The sequence below is a fragment of the Vombatus ursinus genome, unplaced genomic scaffold (assembly GCF_900497805.2).
Source record: "Vombatus ursinus unplaced genomic scaffold, bare-nosed wombat genome assembly UNPS02008685.1, whole genome shotgun sequence".
Taxonomy (NCBI): domain Eukaryota; kingdom Metazoa; phylum Chordata; class Mammalia; order Diprotodontia; family Vombatidae; genus Vombatus; species Vombatus ursinus.
In genome coordinates this window covers 1,296,240-1,310,073 of record NW_020948463.1, presented here as the reverse complement: position 1 = coordinate 1,310,073, position 13,834 = coordinate 1,296,240, and positions in this window count along the sequence as shown.

The window sequence follows — 13,834 nt, the reverse complement described above, 5'->3', positions numbered from 1 at the left end:
ATTGTGTGTGTATGTGTGTGTGTGTGTGTGTGTGTGTGTGTGTGTAGGAGGAGGAGGAAATTTGGTTCCCACACCCTCACCTAAAATTGTTAATGTAGTCACAGGATATAATTATTGATGATGAAGTGATAATATGGTAACAAGGTATTAACATCTAGTGTTCCCTTGATGCAATTCAAGGTACCTTGGCTGGACAGCTAAAGAAGTTAGTGTCTAGCCTAGCAGCTTTATATTCCTTAGCCCTGGAGTCAACTGGGCAATTCAGCAATTGGGATAATTTGAAGAGGGAGCCAATTGTCATGGAGTAATGCAACACTTCATTTCCTAACGGTGTGTAGGAGAGGATTTTTTTCTCTTCACCCTCTTTCTGGAATATCACCTATGGCATCTTGTAATAGAAATACTTCTCCAAATGGAGACATTCCATCCAGCAGTTCAAGAGTTGTCTTTGAGGCACAGTTGACAGGACAGAGATATGACCTCCAGACAGATAGATATAGACAGGCAATCACTCAAGGTCAGAAGTGGCTTCTTGCAGCTTAAGTCCTGGTAGCAGAGAAGAGAGCCAATCGTGAACTCAAAAGAGCTCTAATCACAGAAATTGAGAGTAGTACTGCCAAGATTAGCAGACCCTGGAAGACCAGCTGAGCAGAAGTGATCAACAGAGATTCTGTGCTCATGGTGAATTTTGTGTGAAAACTGCAATAAAGAAATGTTGCTACTGAAGCTAAATTTCAATTAGAGGTTAGAGAAAATAAAGATGTAAATTTGCTCCCCATCCAAGGTCATTGGATCTTGAAAAATCTATCCATGGTTCTTTTGGGGATCTGTGGACTTTTGGTTAAGATCCCTTGCCCTAGAATCTGTGTAAGTAGCAGCTGCTCTGTTGGGATCCAACCCTTTGAGTTCAAGTTCAGGAGTAAACACAGGGAAGGCAACACACACACATATACATACATACATGCATACATACATGCATATAAATATATGCACATGCACATATATGTATTTATTTAGTACTACAAGTTATAATGCTTTGTATAAAGTACATATACATGCAAATGACTTATTTTTGCGGAGTGACTGATGTTCTCATCTTTTGGTAGTTCATATGTATCACCTTCTAGCAAGAAAGATAGGGTCAGGTTTGTAATTAAGAGGAATCTGGTGAATTACTTTTCTAGTAATTCATGTGTTACCATGAAGCATTGAAGCCAATAATTATGGATCTTGTTCTACTTTGATGACTTCCAGTTTTACAAAGAAGTAGTCACAGTCTTTGATATAAAAGTTATATTATTCATTATAGTAATGGTGCACGAGCTTTCTATTTCAGTTTTGATCCAACTTGAATTTTTATCATACTAAAAGTCTTGTAACTACATAACAGTGTTACAATTATTAGCTCATTTTTAATTGGAGTGGAATATAATGACCCATAAGTTCCTGGTGGTTCCCTCTTTTCCATCTTTTGGGAGTTCATTTTAGACAAAACATTTAGAAAAAAAATTTAAAATATTTAGACAAAACTCAATTACAAGCATGCCAAGTCCCTAGTTAGGAAAAATCATAACATCTGGGCAGAAGTTGGGCAGGCTCTCTGATTGACTTTAGATTTTTATCTATTTCTAATTAACACTTAGCTTCTTCACGGATAAGGTAAAATTTGGTTTATTGGAAGGGAAGGGTTTGTGAACAATAACCAATACAACCATTGCTTCTGGAAAGGGCATATCAATGGAGTCCCCTATGGCTCCACTCATTGTCCCTACAACTTTCTAAACCTAAACACTTTTTATGACAGCTATATATCTGTTGTCTCCCCCACTAGAATTTAAGCTTCTGGAAGGCATGCCATTTTATTTGTATTCCCAGTGCTTAGAACAGTGTTTGGTACATAGTTAAGTCCTCAGTGTTTTTCATTCATTTTGTTTAATCCATCCATCCATCCAAAATCAATATTACTCTTGGCTGCTATGCCTTTCCAATTGGTTTGGAAATAATGCGAATATGACAGCTTCTTTTTCTGGCTTTTTTGTTTTGATGACCTCATTATTTAAGCATTCATATATAAGAAAATGAGGGCAGCTAGGTAGTTCAGTAGATAGAGTCAAGAAGACCTGAATTCAAATCTGACTTCAGACACTTACTAGCTGTGTGACCCTGGGAAAATCATTTAGCCCTGTTTGCCTCAGTTTCCTCATTTGTAAAATGATCTGGAGAAAGAAATGGCAAACCCCTCCAGTATCTTTCCCAAGAAAACCCCAAATGGGATTACAAAGAGTTGGGTACATCTGAAACAACTGAAAAACAATAACATATAGGAAAATCATTGGGGGAGGGTGAGAAAGAAAAAATATAACAAGTGCACAGCAGAGAATAAAAGAAAATATAGAAGGAAGACTAGAAAGAAGAGTAGCTTTAAAAACAATGACTAGTACTTATTACATAGTTTTTTTAAAGAAAAAGTATAAATTCAAAGTTTTATAGTTAATCTTCTTTATAGATTGTGCTGTGAACATGGAGATGTTCTCTTTTTTTGTCTTCATATATTTAAGTTCAAAATTATTAAAAAAAGAAAAAAAGAAAACCATTGGTAGTTAAGTAGAGGATAGTTTGGAGTAGGATGAGACTTGAGGCAAGGGCCTAAACTAGGATAGAGGCTATGTAAGTATAGAGTAGGGAAAAGATACAAGTAATGTTATGGAGATAGAAATAACAAGATTTGGCAATTGATTGGATATGTGAAGTTAGTGGAAATGAGGAGTTGAGAGTGACACCAAGGTTGTGAACTGAGGTGACTGAAATTTGTATAGGGTGCCTCTCCCCCCCCATGGAAAAAAAACAAGGGTGAGTTTGGAGGGGAAGATAATTCAATGAGATCTACAAGTCAGCTCCCAACCATCCATGCCTGTTAATCCTGTATTCACAATCCCATAAAAGTGTGTGTGGGGTGAAATCAGAGTTCTTGCTGATTACCACTCCAAAGAAAGCAAACCATCTGATTCCAGAGACATCTGCCACAGCCATGAAATGATTTTGTGGCAGGTGGTGGGGTTGGGGGGGGAATGAAATTTCTCATTTGTTGATGTGGGTTCTGATTTGTGGTCAAATTATAATCACTTTTAGTTGCCAAGGTCTGATGGAAAAGAGGGAGTATAATGCTACATACCAATGGAAAACTAGTGGTGGTAAGGTAGAGGGAGCTAGCACTGTTTATAATGGATGAAGGCAGTGGGTTGGTGGAGAAGGGTAGGTGGAAAGATTGTGTTGGAGACAAACTCAGCAATGGACTATCTCAGAGAGGATAGGATGATTTTAGGGTCCTGCTCTAGCCATTATGCCTTGAACATAGCAAGTCTAGAGTTCAATAAAACGAATCCAGTTGAACCTCTGATCCCATTTAAGGATAAGCTAAATCATTTATTGTTGGCACTAGGCAAATTTACTGGAAAAGATATGTTGGCTTGTAAAAAATAAATCATTGAGTTTCATGTGCTTTATCAGAATGTTAACCATAAATAGAAGGAAAAAAACAATTACCAACTTTTTCAGAATTCAAATAATCAAAAAAATTAAATATCTTTATGGAATTTAGATTATCATCTATTACTAGATATTAGTGAACATTGTCCCTAATTCAATCTGATAAAAATTAGATCTTGGAGATCTCTAATATTTGTGAAATTTTATGAGGTGCTCTCCAGAGAGGCCCCAGATTAAGGCTGTTAAAAGGAGTAAAATGGGCATGAGTATACATTCTGGCTTGAGGGAAAATTATTGAGAAAATTAAACTACATTTATCCCTTCCACATCATGACTTTCTTCATCATGGTTTTGATATATCATGGGTCAGCATAAGAAATAAAATGTGAATTTGAGGGAAGTTTAGTGGAAGCCATGGATAACACAAGAAGGCTGGTAGATGACACAGAAAAAGTTTAGAAATTCCAAATATATAAAATATATGTATCGTATTGTACAATATCAACATATATTATTTTTTAATACCATAATAGTTTAGAGTTTTTCTCTGGTATGAAGGGAGGGTCAAAAATTATGTGGATTTTCCACATCACAGGGGCACCAGGCCCCTAAACCTGTGATGTGAAAGAGATAAATATATTCCTTATTTTGTGTGTTCAGAGGAACAGATATTTTGGAGTAGGGAGAAAACATTAGAGTATGGATAACTGGACTTTGCTCTAAATACCATGAGCCTTTCTATCCCTCCTTAATAAAGCAATTTAAGAAGAGCTGGTGATGGAAAAATTAGCAGAACTGATGACAACAGTTTACCAGCAGAGTATTAGACAATCTATGCCTCCAAATGGATCTCCTGGGAAGGAACCTCATGTTGTGTGGCTTGGGGCCATTCAAAGCTTCCATATCCTCAGTTCCTCGAAGAGTCATGTAGACTGGGTTGAGGAGGCAACTTTATGTTCCTTAATAGGATAAGATCCCCTCAATTTCCTTAATTAAATACTGTCTCCTTCATTGTCAGAGCTTAGAATGCAGGATAGAAGGTATCACTTCACCTAAGTGAGGAACTTGCTTGGATTCTGGCAAGGGGATTCTTGCCATGTGACCTGACTTAAACTATAGTTAATTGTAAGACCAGGATCTTCTAGAGTTTTCTTTACCTTTATCTCTTAATTTCAGCTAGCCATGAAAACAAGAGTTTCTTGGTTCTACACCTTTTCTTCTCTCTTAGGTTGACTAGGGAATCAGAGCTCCCTCTCTGTCCTCCCTCTTTTATCTTCTGCAAGATACAGCAGTAGAGAGCATGGTAGCTCCCTGTCTTTTATGATGGAGAGAAGACTGCTTTTCTAGTGCATGGAAAAAACTCTGTCTATTAAACAATAGAAAGTCCATGTGACCTTGTTTCAAGGCAAGCTCTTTTTAGCCTAGGTCAAGTATGTATCACTGATTCATTGTCATTTTTCCAGGAATAATTATGTGTTTTACATTTTTGGGAATCTAAGGAGTCTATTTTATTTTATAGGACGTGTTTGATAGGTTTAAATGCTTGTACTGAGATAGAAATATTCTTTAATATTCGATATGTCTGATAATTCACAATCTATGTTGAATCTATTTGGTGATTATTGAGATAATAATTTCCCCTCTAACTCATGTGCATCATGATTTCCATTAAATAAATCTTTCCTAAGGAAGATTGTCTTCTATTTTAGAGAAGATGCAAATCCACAGAGTGCTTTGAATCAAGGGTACTTTGTCTGAGAGAACTCAAAGGCAAATTGTGGAGTTGGTTCTAGATACATATAAAAGCAAATATTATTGGTAAAAATCTTAAGTGAATAGAAATATTCAGACATCTTCTTATCCTCCAAAATGAACTACCTTTCTGTTCCTCTCTTTTTAATTTCATGCTTACTTCCTTCTCCTACTCTGTCATTTGACTCAGAATTTGCATTTGAGGGATGCACTGAATTTTAGAAATGCATAGAGCCTTCACCAAGGACTCAACAGAAGTAAAGGTTTTTGTTGTTATTGTTTAGTCATTTCAGCTGTGTCCAATTTTCATGACCCCATTTGGGGTTTTCTGGGCAAAGATACTGGAGTGGTTTGCCATTTCCTTATCCAGCTCATTTTACAGATGAGGCAAACAGGGTTAAATGACTTGCTTAGGGTCATACAGCTAGTAAGTGTCTGACACCAGATTTGAACTCACAAAGACGAGTTTTCCTAACTCTAAGTCCTGTGCCCTATCCACTGTATTATCTAGCTATCTCAATTAGAGGCTTAACCTACTAAAATCAGTAATGCATACTATAGCAAAGTTTGTACCACTTCAGGATCTCCCCTCTTCCCTCTGTACTTATGAATGGGTTACCAAATTGCTTCATAACGGATCTTGAGGACTTTCCATATCTTTTAGGAGGAAATTGCCTATACATTGGTTTAAGAAATAAGCAACCTCATGAAAACCTGGTTTCCCTTGATTTGGATATGAAGGAGCATTTTTCTGTTTTTAGTCATGTTGATGAAAAGGAGACAGTTCATCCTCATGATTAATAACAAAATAGCCCAGAATAAACAGGCAAAAAAAATTACTGCTGTTTCCCATGCCTGAAATACTTTTCCTTCTCATCTCCCCATCCCAACCTGGTTTCCTTCAAATTTCTGCTAAATTCTCACCTTCTACAAGAATCCTTTCCCAATCCCCCTTCATATCTCTGGCTCTTCTTTGCTATTATATCCAATGTATCCTGTATATATCTTGTTTGTGCTAAGTTGTTTTCATGTTCTCTCCTATTAGACTATAAGTGCCTTGAGAGCAAGGACTATCTTTTGCCTTGCTTTGTACCTCCAGAGCATATCATAGTGCCTGGCACATATTAGGCATCCTTAACTAACATATAACTTTTATTTTCTATTTTTTTCTAAAAAATAAAACGTAATATTGATTTTTTAAAGCTAAAACACATTGCCTTCCTCTCCCCTCTTCAAATCATAAAATCATAGTGTAATCTTTTGTTCTTATTGGAACAAGAGCTAAAAAGAATATCACAAAAATCATTAACCAGAGCAAAGAAAAAACTACTGTCTGGAAAGGCCAAAGAAGAGATGGTTTTCTCCCTTACTCATGTCTAACCCTTTTTTCCTTTCAGGGATGAAATAATTCCACATCCCCTTAGAGCAAGCTTTAACTTTGCTTATTCCCCTCCCTTTCCACCTTTTAAATATAAAACCAATCTTACCATTTTCCTGTTATAACACATATCCTGTTGGGTTATGGAAGTGTTATCATGGTGTTAGAGCAGCAATAATGCAACACTCAGTTGGCCTGATTGTCTGTCTTATCAGTTTTCCCAGCAGGATGATGGTGGGGTTACATTTCTATGCAACCCATGGAGAAATAAAATACAGAATGACTGGACCAGGATTAGAAATGGAAATGGCTTGATTTGGTGGCTAGAGACCATTTAGATAAGGTGGTCAAATTTCAGCCTTTTTCATGCACATCTCACTGCTGCAAGCTGTGAAATCACCTGCACATTCTCATCCTCTAGCTGCCTGCTTCTGTCTAAGTGGTTGAGTTAATTTATCATCTCTGTGTCACATGAGCTCATTCTTGGCATAGTGTCAAGAGATCTCATTATTTTTTGATGCCTGTGATGGATTAAAGATGAGAATATTGCTGGCCAAGGGGTTAGCTAACTCTGCCTGTCATATTTGTCAACCACAACCAGCTCTGCTGAAGGGTTAGGAGGGCATTTGGGATAGAGGACCATCAAGAAACTGTGCTATTACTTACATTCAGTTTTGCATTGAGAAAATATAAGGTATAACAAGTGCGTGAGTTACCTCCAGAGATAATTTCTTTGTTATATACCCAAAAAGGAAAACCCAGAATAGCTACATCTTGGAATTTCTCACTCTGCTATTGTCTTTGGGTAAAAAAGTGCTGTTTGGGCGCAGTCAACTTTGAGAGTGCTTACAGCCAAGGACACACTCTGATCAATCAACTGTAGACTTACATGAGGAATGAGTTACACTGTAAGTGGATGATTTCTGACCTCTGAGTAAACAAGGAAAGGTTGCATGTTCTTTAAACCTAAACCAGAGGGGCTGTAACAGGAGGCCACTACATTCAACCTACCATCCTACTTTGCCTGTCCCACCCCTCTTACCCACAACATATAACAATGTATAAGAATTCTCATTTGGTTGGGGTAAAAGGTAGATTTTTAGAAAGAAGACTCTCTATATTCTGTTAAATATGTTATTCTGAGTTAGGCCTAACTGAGGCTGGTCCAGTGATTCAGCTTCAGGATTAAATTACAAGGAAAATTCTTGTGGGCTGTGATATGTGATAAAACATCTTTATTTAGAATGAATAAAAATTATATAATTTCTGAAGTTAAAAAGACAACCAACTCAGATAAAATGTATCTGCCCTTCATCTCAATATTCACTATGGCATGGTACTATCAGAAAAGCATCCCCATTGAACAGTAGGAATTCTGCTAAAATCTTTGATTCTCACTCCTTATAGGTTAGGCCTTTTACGGCTCAGATGGTGAGAAAGTCAGACCAGTCATTGTATTTATATACAAAGTTGAAAGTTCTCTTTGTTTCTCCAGTACTATGGAGTTTGAGCCTGGGAAGGCTCTTTGACCCTTCTATTCCTGAGTTCCATCTCTCTCTGGGGGATAATGCCAACACACCATCTAACCCTTATTTCCCTTCAGGGATGAAATAATTCCACATCCCACATAAGGTTAAAGCAAGCTTTAACCTTAGTTTATTCCCTTCCCCTCCCCTTTCCCCCCTTTAAATACAAAGCCAATCTTCCCATTTTCCTGTTGGGAACACATATCCTGTTGGGTTATGGAAATGTTATGGTGTTAGAGCAGCAATAATGTAACACTCAGTTGGCCTGATTGTTTGTGTTATCAGTTTACCAGGACATAGGACCTTGTAGGTCCTTGGGTGAGGCCTTTTGACTGAGTCTAAGTTTTACAGAACAAATCTTTTCATTAAGGGGACTTGTTCTGTGCAGTTTAGATTCAGTCAAAGGGCTACACTGGAGGACCTAGTGGGCCATATGTGGCCTCGAGGCTGCAGGTTCCCCACGCCTGATCCAGGGTGTCTAAATTATCATGGATTTTAAAATCAAAGCAGCTCTTAGTCTCTACCACCTGGAAAAATCTCACTTTGTTCTTGGATTTACCACATGCCCTGTGCCCTAATTGTGTGACCTTGGTATAATGGAGTTATCTTCATGGAAACAAACATGGTTAATTGAACATAATTGGTTAGTTTTACTCTTGGCATAGAATTGATAATTAGATAGCACAATATAGCAATGAAAAATTAATATTAAACATCTACCAAGTATCTATCCATCTGATTCTTTCCTGGACCCCAGCCAGTACAGAAATTGTCTTGAACACAATATTTCTAGGAAATATCCAGCTATGTCTTTTTTGAGTCTACTTTGTCATACTTTAGAGTGGGCAAAGGAATATGGACAATACAACACAGTTCAAAAACTTTGTATACACAAGACCAATACTAATATAAGGACTCAGGAACCCCATAGGAATGCTGGACCTGGGATCTGTTCTATTACCTTTGAACTGGCAGCTAAGGAGAAGGGGTAAGGGTCAGAGAAGAGATGCCACATAGATATGGCAGAGGGTCATGTTGGTGTGAAGGGAAATGATGGCCTAGTACAGGGTATGATAGTGAGACTAGAACTTCATTGCTGACCAGGTAAAAGTTAGGAGGAGTGGAAATGGTGACCTGTGAATCCTGAATAAGTGAAAGATTTCAGCCTGATTAACATCTTTTGTTCTTTATTCCTCCTCTGTCTAGTCAGGGAGAATATATTTCTCCCACTGCCAGTCAATATGCCCTGACTTTCTGCTTTTTCCCCCTGCATCCTCAGTGACTATGAGATATAGCAGCCAACAGATAAGGGAGTCTTGGTTTCTCTCTTTCCCTTTCTTGCCTATATAATCTAACATGCTTATGTAGGAGGTGTGCATTATTCCCACTCTCTATGGCCTGGCCTGCTATATTTTCCCCCTCATGATGCTAGGGTACCCTGAGATAATGGTGTATCATTTGTTTTCTCCATTCAGCCCAAGCTCCCACCAGTTGTGATTTCTCCTATTTTTGATGGGCCAGTGATTAGGGTGTCAACTCCATTTAATGACTTAACACTGAGGAGATTTCATAAGGAGATATTTACTTCAAAAATATAACAAGAACAAACATAAACATACACATATTTCCCCTCCTCTCCATGTAGATAGGGTATACTCTTTCCCATACCACCTCAATCTATAGGGAAATAGGCTCAACACCTGTCACAATGCCAAACTATAAGACATTAGTCTCATCAAATATATATCCAAAGGAAGCAGGGCCAAGATGGGGAAGTATAGGCAGCAACCCAGCTGAACTCTACCAAAATTCCCCCTTCCAAAAAACTTAAGCTCCTCAAATCAAATTTTGGAGTAGCAGAACCAACAAAAGTTCAGAGTAAGACATTATTCCCAGTGTAAGATAACTTAAGAGGTCTGTGAGACCTACATCGGGGCAGTCCCAGACCATCCACAGAGCATCACCACCAGCGATTTTTGGAGGCAGCAGCCACAACAGCAGCAATAACAGCAGTATTAGGAGATCTCGTTCCAGAGACAGAAAAGGGGTAGGACAACTGGTCAGAAAGGGATTACAGGCAACCTTTTGCTGGCATTGAGTACACCTTATGCTGTTTGGCAACTCTATTGCCCATAAGCAGTTCTGGGTCACAGTTCCAGGGAAGAGAGGAGTGCCTGTGGTTGGTTACAAGGGAATAGGGGAGCTGGTCACAGTACCAGGGTGGAGAGGAGTGGAAGTGGCTGCAGGGGAGCAGGGTCCCTTCCTGGGCAAAGACCAGAGTGCAGATCAGGAGAGTAGTGATAATATCTTCCTCTGGATCATGACACTTTGGAAGGACCAAAAATTTGAAGATACTCAGAACTAGCTCTGAAAAGAGCAACATGAAAAAACCTGAAGCTTGGGACAGTGCCTCCCCATTTCCAGGTGAGCAGAGACAAACTTTAACATGAAGTTCAAAGTTAAGAAATAGGGTGGGAAAATGAGCAAACAGCAAAATAAGAACCTGACCACAAAAAGCTACTATGGTGGCAGGGAAAACCAAGACACAAACTCAGAAGAAAACAGCATAAAAATAGTTACAAGCAAAGCATCAAAAAAAATGCTAATTGGACCCAAACCAAACAATAATTCCTGGAAGAGTTAAAGACAGAGATAAGAGTGGTAAAGGACAAATTGAGGGAAAAGATGAGAGTGATGCAAAATAATTATGAAAAAAGAATTAACATCTTGGTAAAAGAGGTAAAAAAAAACTTAAATAACATTAATTAAATAGAATTGGCCTAACAATAAAAAGAGGCACAAAAAATTCCTTGATGGAAAGAACTCCTTGAAAAACAGAATTGGCCAAATGGAAAAGAGGTATACAAGCTCCCTAAAGAAAATAATTCCTTAAAAATTAGAATTGGGCAAGTGGAAGCTAATAATTCCATAAGAAATCAAGAAATAATGAAACAAAATGAAGAAAATAAAAATAGAACAAGTGGGAAATATCTTACTGGAAAAACAACTGACCTGGAAAATAGATTGAGGAGAAATAATTTAAGAATTATTAGACTACCTAAAAGCCATGATCAAAAAAGAGCCTAGGCATCATAGTTTACGAAATGATAAAGGAAAACTGACCTGATATCTTATACCCAGAAGGTAAAATAGAAATTGAAAGATTCCAGCAATAACCTCCTGAAAGAGAATTCCCAAATGAAAACTCCCAGGAATATTATGGCAAAATTACAGAGCTCCCAAGTGAGGGAGAAAATACTTCAAGTAGCCAGAAAGAAAAAAAATTCAAATATCATGGAGTCACAGTCAGGATTGTACAAGATTTAGTAGCTTTCACATTAAAGGAGTGGAGGGATTGGAATATGATATTCTGGAGGCAGAGGACCTGGAATTATAACTAAGAATAACCTACCCATCAAAATTGAGTATAGTTCTTCAGGGGAAAAATGGACATTTAATGAAAGAGAAGAATTCAAGTATTCCTAATCAAAAATTCCTAATCAAAACACCAGATATGAATAGAAAATGTGACTTTCAAACCAAAATTCAAGAGAAACACAAAAAAGGTACATACAAAAGAGAAATCATAAGGACTCAATGAAGTTAAACTATTTACATTTCTGTATAGGAAAATGATTCTTGTAACTCTTAAGAACTTTATCATTATCAGGGCTATTAGAAGGGATAGAGAAATAGAAAGTACAGGTGTGGATTGAATATGATGGGATGTTTATTTAAAAAATAAAATTAAGGGATGAAAAAGAAGAATGCAATGGGAGAAGGGGAAAGGGAGAGATAGAAAGGTGAAAATTTTCTTACATAAAAGAAGCATGTAAGAAGAGCTTTTATGTTGAAAAGAAAAATGAGGGGTATGGTGGGAGCAATGCTTGAACCTCACTCTCCTTAGAATTGGTTCAAAGAAGAAAGAACTGGTTCAAAGAAAAAAGATCATATATACACACTCAGCTGGGTGTAGAAATCTATCTTACTTAATAGCCAAATAAAAGTGGAAGGCAATGGGAGATATGGGGAATGATAAAAAGGAGGGCAGGTTAAGGGCAGCAGTGGTCAGAAGCAAACAGACTTTCAAGGAAGTACGGGATAAAACAATTGAGAGAAAGATAAATGAAATAAAATAGAATGATGGGAAATATACATTTAGTAACAATAACTGTGAAGGTGAATGGGTGGAGTTCATCCATTAAACAGAAGGGTTTGGAAAAATGGATCAGAAACCAGAATATGATAATATGGTGTTTACAAGAGAAACACTTGAAACAGAAAGACACACACAGAGTTAAAATAAAGGACTGGAGCAAAATTTATTATGCATCAGCTAAAGTAAAAAACTGCAGAGGTATCAATCATGATCTAAGACAAAGGTAAAGCAATAAAAGTCCTAAATAAATGTGTGTGTGTGTGTGTGTGTGTATAGGAATGTATGTATATGTATATGTATACACATACACACATACATACTCAATGGAGTACAGAAATCTATCTTGCTAAATAGGGAAATAGGAGAGGAATGGAATAGAAGAAGGAAGGGGGAAAATAAAAGGTAGAGCAGTTTAAAGCAGGCAGTGATCAGAAACAAAACAGACCTCAGGAGGAACAAAATAGAAAGAGAAAGAGAAGAAAATAGGATGGAGGGAAATACGCAGAAAGTATAACTGTGAATGTGATTGAGATGAGCTCAACCATAAAACTGAAGTAGATAGCAGATAAGAAACCAGAATCCAACAATACATTATTTATAAGAGACATACTTGAAACCATGTACTGGGGATACAAATAGAGAACCAGGACAGTCCCTGCTCTTAAGCAGCCCATGTTCTAATGAGGGAGACAATGCACAGGGAGGGCTTCATATGAAGGTCAGATGGAAAAACTCCATGGTCCTTAGGGTACAACAACAAAGAAGATGTTAGTGCTTCTTCTTTAACATCATTTCCATTGACAAAACCCTATTAATTTCTGATTTTAAACTATTGGATAGCAACAAGGACCTTGGTTTCAGGATATTTCCTTTCCATATCTTCAGTTGCTGTGATGTAGCATTTGCTGGAGCATTGCTCAGGCTGCATCTCCACAAGGGTTGCTTCCCCAGATAATGGTTGAAGGCACTGCACTGGCATCACTGCTAGGTGTGGTGCTACAGATGTACAATGTTGAATACATTTTCCAATGGGGTTACTATTTTTACTTTGCTTAGTTACTTCGCTCTGTTAGAGCTCTCACAGACCTAGAATAATCCATAAATATATTATTATTTCTTAAATACATCAATAATTGTTTAAACATACAGGTATTTAAAAAGTTTTTTTTTTGGTCTGCAAATGACTCAGGATCAATAAAACACTCTTTTGTATAACTTACCAAATTAAATCCAGTCTTCTCTCTTGCTCCAATTCAGTTGTGAACCTAGCTTCTTGTGTATCTGTATTGCTTATCCAAGAAGCTACAGTGATGGGCTAATTCAGTGGGCTTCCTGTTCTGATGCATGGATGTGTTCACTCCCTAGACACTCTTTATCTACGTTATTGTTGTTATTGTTTTCCCTGTGAGAATTACTAGGCTAATATAAAATAATTCCTATAATCCTCATGAAAGTGGAAGAGAGAAAAGGATAAAATGTGGATCCATATTTTAGAAATCATCATTTTTGAGGACTTCTGACTATTGATACTGC